At 34.2% G+C, this 10,390-nt stretch overlaps 1 pseudogene; it reads left to right on the forward strand.

Annotated features, from left to right (window-relative positions):
• Positions 1-1,561: 1,561 nt before the first annotated feature.
• Positions 1,562-10,390, forward strand: part of LOC107668339 (low-density lipoprotein receptor-related protein 1-like) — a 138,025-nt pseudogene continuing 129,196 nt past the window's right edge.

The following is a 10,390-nucleotide window of genomic DNA, read 5'->3' on the forward strand; positions in this document are numbered from 1 at the left end:
TAGTTTACACTCGAAGTAGATTGGTCTCTCTAAGCGAGATCCCAATTCGTCGGTCATCCGACGTGACGTCTCTGTTCCCTCCTTCAGGGAACGAGGGTTACCATACGTAACCGAGACGTTATTGTAGCAGCATTTGTACGTTTATATTATATATTATATTATAGTATTTATTAATATTTTGAATTAGTTTTTATTTTATAATTTCAGTTTTAATTTTTATAATTTCAGTTTTAACTTAATTTTAATTAAGTTTTAACATTGTATGTGTACTTGTCATATTTTATTACTATTTTTAAAAGTGTTTTTGTTTAGCTTTGAATTATATATATGTTTTTTATTTTATTTTTAAGCTTTATTTTGATTAATGAAAACTATTTTTAATAGTTTCAGTTTTAGTTAACAGTAACAACATTTGCTGTGAGGAGCATGGGAAAAGTTATTTTTAAAAGTATAAATAATGCTTTAAATAAAATTTTAAATGTGTTTTTTAATTGGTTGTTTTATTAGTGTCTGGTATCTCAGAAATTATTATATTATTTTAAAATTATTTATGTTTAATTTATTGTTTAAAATGATTGCCGTTTTAAAAAATATTTATTTTTATTTTTATTATCTCATTTGTACATTTATTTTTCATTTTATTTCATTATTTTTTAATTAAGACAGCAAGAAGGCACAAAAAGGCCGACAAAAAGAAACTTACCACTTACCATCATGATTAGTGTTGTTTGAACTGATTTTACAAATGCTCATTTTCTTAGAATGAGAATTTTTCACCCATCGAGTCTTGATTATACTCCGCTCATGCAATAGCCATTATTGACCACTAGATAGAACCATGTCACTAGGGTTTAAGATAACAGACAAAAGAAATCATTCCTGAAAATGAACAAAGGGAGAAATAGAGCGGGGAAGAACAAATAGCTAACCCTAATTATTACGCAGCTACTCTCTGTATCAGTTAACCAATTTCAGTTTAGTGTGCTTTAATAATAGATCAATAACTGTACAGTTTTGAAAAAATAAAAACGAGTGCATTAAAATGTAGGGGGAATCCTAGCCACCTTAACTTTCTTCAGAGGTGTCCATGACTAATAATGCTAATAATATTAATAATAATAATTTGTTTTATTATTGTTTAGTATTAAATTTGTGCATTATTATTATTTACGTTTTTTTTGTTCTTCATCCAAGTTATCATACCCACGCTGAAGAAAAAAACTACAGTAATAAGCCGGTATGTATTACAAGACCTGAATTTTAAAACGTCATTATTTAATTGAAACAATTATCTAGCCAAAAGCAATTCTTCATGAAGCTAATCAATTAATACAAATGAATTACTTTGAGTCATAAGTATAGAGCCAAGATGGCTGCGTGGTGGGGTCAGTTTCCACCGAATGAGGGGCAAAACAAATGGTCATTCGTAAGCTGAGCTGCGCATGCGCAGGAGCCCAGTGCCGCGTAGGGCTTTCAGTTTTTTTGGACTTCTGTCGAGGTGGGTGACGTCATGCAGCAGTCCAGTAGAGGCTCCACTTTTTCCCCTTCACTCTAAAAATTGTAACCACCAGCATCAGAAGCGGTGGGGCTCAGAAAAGAGGAGCCTTTTTTATTTTTTGCAGCGAGGACCGCCAACGGACGATCTTGCATTTGTATTATCCTGATTTTGTAAAAGGAATAATTTGATCACAGAGAAGACCGCTTTGATTTTTAGGATTTTTTTTTAAAGACACCACATACCTCTGTTTGCATGCTGTTATTCAGTAAGCAACATACATGACCGTGCCATTGTACAACACCTCCCCTTTTTAGGCTGGAAAAGCTTTTTTATGTATAGATTTTAATGACACATTGTCTGCTGTGCATTATTGTCTGCTCAGCTACGTTTGCTAGCGTGTCGGAGGGCGCAAGAAACAACAGACCACGGCGGACAATTGTGAGGTTTGGATGAGGTGTTTGAATCCAGCTTTACGTGAACAATTGTGATATTTCCATAGGCAATGCCATTTTGCAATGCAAACATGTTGACTGTTGGATTGCTTTACCTGGGATTAGTTCTTGCAATAGAGATTGTAGTTCCCACCAGAGCCATTGAAGGTGAGTAACCACGATTAAACGTGTTATTTTGTCCATGCATGCATTTAGGAGACAGTCTGTAAAGTTTTCGAGACATGGCCTGGTGATAGTGACCAAGCTACGCGTGGGCTGCTGCTTTCGACTCCCAATATGGGCAGCAGTATGATTATTTCAGGTTTGCAGGATTGATTTGGAATAAATAAATATGCCGAGGAGGGTATTTGCGCAGTTTTGCTATCACCTGTGCTGTGATTGTTACATCTGTCCTGGTTATCCTCAGCCAGACTCGCGCTAATGAAACATTCGCATTATCAGCATTTGTACACAGAAGCCACAAATCGCCCGGTTTTTTAAAATGCGGTTGTGCCTTATGGGGACAGATTGGAGATGTGGGAGTTGAGTTATTTCGTAATAGCTCCACAGGCCTGTGCATTCGCCGGACTCGTTTATAAATTCAAACGCCTGTCAAATGTTATTCTCCTGCTTGCATGAATTGTTACAGTATGAGTGGAAGCCGAGCTCGCCACAGGTCTATTTTGCATGCAGTCCTTTATGCTCCATATTCCCGCATTCATAGCGGTTTAATCAAGTGTACTGGTAGGCACATCCTCTGGTAGTGTTTCTTCGTGCTCGCCCACAAAAGAGTCCTGTCGGTTCTTTAGTGTTTGTTTTGCGTGACGTAAACATCATTATCTGAGATATTTAGGGTTCATCAGTACTTAGCCCAAGTTTGCTCAGTTAGTTTGGATAGAAGTCATTTGAATCCGAATGCATACTAGATACTCGTCAACTAGTTTTACTTCAGGAGTCAGATTTGTACATTGTGAATCAAGTGGAACAATTGTTTATTATACAAAAATAAACAAAAATGTTCTTAATGTTTTTGTTATCAGAAAAGTATGAATGGTACAAACTATGTTTATGCTGCAAATGAACCTGTATTTAATGTAGTCTGTTTTTTTTTTTTTTGAGTAATATTATAATATTATATAGGTTTTTATAGAATTTTCTCATACCACAAAACAAGTCTGGGTTGGCATATGGAAATGTAAAATGTTTTGCACCATAAAACATGATTGGACACAGACTTTAATGTCAGCTACAAAAGATATGGGGAGCTTTTTTCCTCCCTTTAAAAGTTGTGCACATTTATATGGTTAATTTCAGTATAGTATTTGCATTTAGCTTTCTGTTTTCCCTTCTGTCCATGATCAGAACAGACCTGTGACCCGTTTTTGGGTTGCGACCCACAAGTTGAGACCCACTGAAGCAGATTAAAGTATGGTCGTCATTGTCTGACACGTCTTATTGTTCCAAGGCAGTTTTAAGGTATTTAAGACACATTCATATGTCAAATATTTTAAAACACTAAAGAGCTTGACGACCTAGTTATTCATTTTATAGCATTTGTTTTGAAGTTTGTGATGTTAACAATAACAATTCAAATAAATGAGAGGAAAATGGTGCCTACAGAGCACACCGGATGCCTTTTGAATAAATACTCCAGATAGTTTTCTGTGACATCTGTATAAATTATGCAACGGTCCTTTTTATTATGGCTCAGAAAACTGGCCTACAAATGGCCCACATTTTGAATTATGCAGATCCAAATGTAATGCTCATGCCCAAGAAATAAGTGCATAATGTAGGCGTGATCAAGAGAAGTTAAAAGACTGTGATTAACTTTGTTATTTAGTCATTCACTAGTCAGTGCATTGCACATTAACTAAAGAATAAGTTGTTGTGTTGTCTAAATGGTATAGTTTTGCCAAAAATGAAATTTTTGTTATCATTTATTCACCCTCATGTCATTATGAACCTATATGACTTTATTTCATCTGTGGAATATCCATACTAAATATCCATACAATGAAAGTCAGTGGGGTTCAGTGTTGTTTTTGGAACCCATTGGCTTAAACAAATCATCCAAGTCGTTTTTAGGGTTGACTATCCCTTTAAATCCTTAAAATGATCAGTAATCATCAGTTCTTTCAGGATACTGTTATGTAATTTATATGACTGTTGATACAGTACCGAAATATGAGTAGTTGTGTCGCAAGTTATGTGACCACTTGATGCCACCTCAGACAGCCTGTCAGATGATTTTGACTGGCGCAGCTGAGTCGCTTCTGCCGAGATCTGATAATAGGTTTAGTTGAGGCCACAAAAAAAGAAACCAAGTGAACCTCAGCAGACCTCAGATGAACCTTTATCTTGTCAAGACAGGATTCGGTGCCTGGGGATGTGTTTTTTTTTATTATACTGGAAAGTAAAGATAACGGTCATAAACAAATATTCTATATTTGAACAAACCTCATCTAAGTATACTTAAAAAGAAAAAAATGAGACAAGATTTTCTTGACATCATATGAGAATAACATGTAGGATTTATGATATATAAATGACCTGGGAGTCTGTTCTGTGGAAGAAGAGGAGGAAATGGTCTGGTGGATGGAGGCAGGGTTGAAGTTCTTGTACTGTATTGTCTTGCTCCACCTCCACCCTCTGGAACATCTGGATATAGGAGACTCATTAGCCTAGACATTATATGGGGAGGAATGGGAAAGCAGACCATTAGTGACTGGCCTTGGCTTACAGGATTGGGAGTATGTGTCTGCAGAGGCATTGCCTCACTGTTGGATCACATTTTGGCATGTGATGCTAAGCACTGATTTAATGTACATGTTAGCATTTGTCTTCATGGAATGCAGAGTGACCCTTACAGTGGTTTAGGCGGAGGTGGTGAGTGGGCCCGAGCTGGAATCGGACTGCTGTTCGTAGATCACTGTTGGAGCAGGAGAACTGATGCTTTTTTATTTATCTATCAGAGTTGACCAGTTTTTCCCCAACGTTTTTTTTTTTTTTCGATTTAGAGCATGTCTGTAAATACTGGAATCTGAATATTTAAAGTTATTTTAGTTTCTATTTTATTTTCAGCTTGTCTTTTCAGTTTCATTTTTAATAGGGTTCACAATTTTTTAATTGTTTATTCTAGGTTTTATTTTTTTATTATTAAGTTTTTATTATTTTTTTAGGAATTGATATTTACATACTATTATATTATTTACTAATATTTTGAATGGGCTGTTATTTTCAGATTTCATTTAATTTAATTTTAGTATAGGCTTAGTAAGTTTAATTAGTAAGTAATTGTGTGGACTTTTTCATTTATATGATTTTTTGTATATTTAGCTTATATTTAGTTATTTCAAAACTTATTTTACTTTCATTTTATTTTATTTCAGCTTTATTTCCATTAAATATTTATTTGTAATAGTTTTTTTTAGTTAACAATAACAACACTGATTTTAGGGCTGCCAAATGTGCAAACTGGTATAATTTAAAAACTTATAACACTTAAATTTCTCAGCACAGTCTAGTGTTATTGTTATATAGTGGCATTTTTGTGTTTAATAAAGACTGTATACAAAACAAGTATTTTTTGGAGTCATGAAATGTATGTTGATGTAGTTTCAGATTTTAATTATAATTAAATTTTAATTTCACTTTATATTTGTATCTAGTTTTCTCTAACAATATTAACACTGATAATAACCAACCAGTCTTTTGAACCTTTGCTTGATCAGTGATTCATCTTATATACACATCTGTCTTTGTGTCTCAGATACTCTGGAGGTTTCTACAATCCTCTTATAGCCTGAAATAAGTCCATGAATCCTCCTACATTCATACATTAATACATCTACTCATACATTCAGTGTTCATTCAACTAGTCGTTTCTCCCACACCATCTTTGCCCCATCTGATGAATGAATAGAGCTACATTATAAACCTCTTGGTAACATTCTCATTCAGGCTGGGATTTATTTTGTTGTTGTTATTAGTTGAAGAGCAATGCAATGGCAAAGTCTGTTACGTAACCTTTATTTGATGTAAAACGCTGCACAGCAGACATTCAAATGTGGCAGCTTACTCAAAGGAATATACAGGGTTCAATGCATCTTTGACATACTGTCAGTGCTGTTTGAGGTGCTGATTGTGACATCTCAGACACAGAATGGTGAATGCTTTGCTCATGAATATTAATTAGGTTATGCGCAAGTATGTAACATTATCTTTTAATGTTTATATAAATAGTGTATGTGAAGTTCTGGAGTATTTGCTCATTTCCAAGTCAAAATTTATATGTAAACGTCAACCTTATTATTAGAAAAATAATAATAAAAAGTACAAAAAAAAATTCTAATTTCACTAGACCGGGTTATGAACTATGGAAAAGACATAATTTGGAGTGCTTGTCTGAGAAATATGTGTACTTTAAATCAAAGACATTATAGTAATTAACTAAAACCTTAAACATCTTCGCTGCTTGAAATAAAATAAACTGATAAAAAAAAGTTTATTTTTTAAACATTTTTTAAGTTCATTTTCACTTAGTTTAACATGATGTACTAAAATAACTAAAACTGAAATAAATATTAATAAAAACATGGACATATTAAAAAACTAATAAAATTGGCAAAACGCACAACAAAATTACTTAAAAAAAAAAAAAAAAAAGTATTAATAAAAACTATTATAGTAGCTCAATGATACTAAAATACCACTGCTTTTAATGGAAGTCTATGGGGCACAGCAGATTTTGAAAGTTTAGTCAGGACTAAGTGTGAATGAATTGCTCACAATTCTGTAGTAAGTTCAGTGTATGAAAACCATGTAATACCACTAAACGTGGTAACTTTCACACAAAACTCCCAGGCTCAGATAACACCATTTTTTGAAAGAATAAATTAATATGAGTGCTTATAACAAAAAAAAAAAAGCTTCATATTTCTGCTTTTAGACCTTCAAAAGCATAGTAACAGCCAACGTGTCTCTTAAACGTGATTTTTGTTCGTCTCTGATGTTGGCCGTAAGCTTGGCTTGTAATGAACCCGGAACGTTCTCTTTTAAGATTATTCACGGCTTTGACAGAAAATCCGTTTATTTTTGTCGCCGTACAAGAATTGTCTCTTGAAATAAGAAAAGCATAATGTAATAGCATTAGATTGCTCAGCTGGAGTCTTACCACCCAGGGCCTGAGGAGGCTCTAATCTCCCTCTTTTAACGTCCCTCTCCCTGGGATACACGGTAGACTCCTCTGCGACTGAGGGCTAAACCCAGATTTGCATAACCGACTAGATATGGCATGGTTCCTCCTTGTGTAAGAGGTTGAGAGCTGTGGATGAAAGGATATTGTTGATGGTAGTGAGTTGAGTGTGCTGTAATTGGTGTTTTTAGTTTTGCGACATTGGTGTTTACCTATTTAACTGCTACACCCAGGAGGACATGGCTGCATGTAGGAAAACAGAAGAAGATGGGTGCTGTTGACGTGCCAGTGACAGGACACATAAGCGAGTGCTTTATCAAGTGCTTCTGTCAGCTACTAGGATGTAGGACGCAGGCATGAGTGTAATGCTTGGCCGTTTCTTTATAGTCTAAAGGTCTGATGTTTTTGAAGGTTGTAATGGATTGCCTTCTTCCCTCCTCACATTAGGCGCAAACATGTCTGCTCAAATGTGGAGGACAGTTGTCATGTTTTCTCAACATCCCACACTCATGTGCTAGAACTCTTTCATATGTTTCTTTCTTACTTTTACTTTTTTGTTTCTGTTTTATATATACTACCATTGCTAAAGTTTGGGATCTGTAAGATATTTTTCTTTTTTCTTTTTAAATTGAATGATGTCTCACCCAGGCTGCATTTTTTAAAACAAAAATACAGTAAAACAGCAATATTGTGAAATATATATAACATTTCTATTTGAATGTTTAAAATAATTTATTTGTAATTTATTCCTGTGATGTCAAAGCTGAGTTTTCAGTGTCACGTGATACTTTAAAAATCAGCTAATCTGCTGATTTGGTGCTCAAGAAACATTTATTTTTATTATCAATGTTGAAAACAGTTGTGGTGCTTAATATTTTTGTGGAAACCATGATACATTTTTTTTTCAGGATTCTTTGATGAAGAGAGAGTTCAAAAGAACAGTATTTAATTGAAATATAAACTTTTTTAAACATTATGCTTTTTTACTGCCACTTTTGATCAATTTAATGTTAATCCTGCTAAATAAACATTTCTTTAAAAAAATCCCAAACTTTTGAACAGTAGTCTAGTTTTACTCGCAATACCTAGTGTACTGTCAGTGAGTAGGACTGTTTTGTTGCAGTGTAAAAGGGATAGTTGAACCAAAAATGATATTTCTGTCATCATTTACTCACCCTGAAGATTCTTTTTTTCCCCATGAAGCAGGGTTATTGTCCAGAATGTTTTGGCTGCACTTTTCCACGCAGTGAAAAGTGAACAGGGACTGGATCCAAAATGACAAATAGCACCATAAACCATTAAAAGTAACAAATATGATTTGCGTGCTATATTTTCCAAGTGTGAAGCCAATTTAAACATTATTTCCTTTTTGGAGCTCAAAAAAAGCTCCCTTTATGTTCAGCTGATAAAATAAAATCACATGGATTTGGAAGGTATATGGGTTTAGTAAATAATGACAGAATTTTTATTTTTGTGTGACCTGTCCCTTTAACTATCTATTCTCCACTTGTTGGTATATTCCAGATGACCTCGGTCCATTGAAGCTTTTGTCTTGTGTTTTAACACTCTTCATCGTCTCTCACATCTGCCTGTCAGAGTACTGCTCATGTGTGAAAGCAATTCAGATCCAAATAATCTTTTGTGCTGTGATTAAAGGCTGTCTGCATCACACCCAGAGCCGTTAAAAAATGCTCAGCCCTACAGTTACAGGTACTCAGCCTGGAGGGGAATGGCAGTTTACTAGAAACGTACGTTTGACGGTCATGAAAATGACCTGGGGCCTTCATTGTACTCGAGGATGACTTGTAATCAGTCGTCGTGTTGTTTATATAAAAGGACCGGTATTAGGAAAGAAACCGGTGTTGTGTGGACATCATACCCGCCCCTTCAATAGTTTCATAGGTAGTTTACGCCTGGGAACATGTCTTGGCAGCTCCTAGCACAATCTTGGTAAATCCTGTCCGTTGCTCTGTGTGTCACAAATAAAGTGTTATTAATTCTAGAAACTCTTTGATAGCTTAGTGAATACAGTGGGCATAAACTTGGCATAAAGGTTTAACTGAAAGAAGACTAAGCAAACAGCTACATGTTATGTTAAAAGAGAATCAGTTGATCAATACACAATGAGGAGCAGGGTGAGACCTTTCATAAATAGATTATTTTTGAGTGCAGAGGACGAGGCCACAATGTAGCAGTTTTGTATTTTATTGTATTTTCCATTTCAAACTACAGGTAAAAAAATCTGGGGGGAAAATCACAGTAAAATAGGAATAAATAAAAACAATTTAATAATGAAAGTTACAATTATAATTTCCATTTCAAAATAAATAAAAATCACAGTAAAATAGGAGTAAATAAAAATAAATGAATGATAAAACACACACGTTTGCACTTAATTTACTGTCTTATTCTTTACTTGTTATATTTTTTTCTCCAGATATGGAGTGATGTAGCCAGTGTTGTTTTTAACTTAAAACTATTCAAAATAATTTCCTTTATTAAAATAAAACCGAAGTAACATATTAATATTAGATCAAATGTACTGAAATAAAATACGTTTAAGTTGAAGTGCTAAAGTTAACAAAACCTAAAACTGAAATAAAAACAACGCTAAACAGAAATATAAAAACGTAACAACATGAATTAAAATTACAAAATTAAATTAAACCAAAGTTAAAAGAAAAGTGTAAACAAAAAAATAAAAAAATAAATAAACAAATAACACTGCTTGTAGCTCACAAGTGAATAATATTCGTTAGTCATGGGAAGCTATCTTCTGTAGTACAAAATAGACATCAGGGTGGGTCATGATGAGGGAACGTCAAAATTGAGATTAGTGACCAATGACCATCCGACAAGTGGTTACAGGGCTGACAAAGCTTGCAATACCAGTTTCACATCACTTATACATAACTGATATATGTTTTTCTAGTCTAGACCTCTTACACAATCTGGAAGCCATCTTTAAGCTTTTGGTATGTGCTCACGTATTATAAGAACTTGAAAAGAACTGGTTATTAAGGCCTTTTATTTTCTCATTAGAGAATATAACTCATTGGGATTGGATATAGTGGCCTAGGTAACTGAAGGATATATGTCCTCTTTAAAGGGGTCATATGATGCGATTTAAATTTTTCCTTTCTCTTTGGAGTGTTACAAGCTCTTGGTGCATAAAGAAGATCTGTAAAGTTGCAAAGACTAAAGTCTCAAATCCAAAGAGATATTCTTTATAAAAGTTAAGAGTCAGCCACGCCTACCTAAAAC

The sequence above is a fragment of the Sinocyclocheilus anshuiensis genome, unplaced genomic scaffold (assembly GCF_001515605.1).
Source record: "Sinocyclocheilus anshuiensis isolate Anshui unplaced genomic scaffold, SAMN03320099.WGS_v1.1 scaffold3360, whole genome shotgun sequence".
NCBI classification, from domain to species: domain Eukaryota; kingdom Metazoa; phylum Chordata; class Actinopteri; order Cypriniformes; family Cyprinidae; genus Sinocyclocheilus; species Sinocyclocheilus anshuiensis.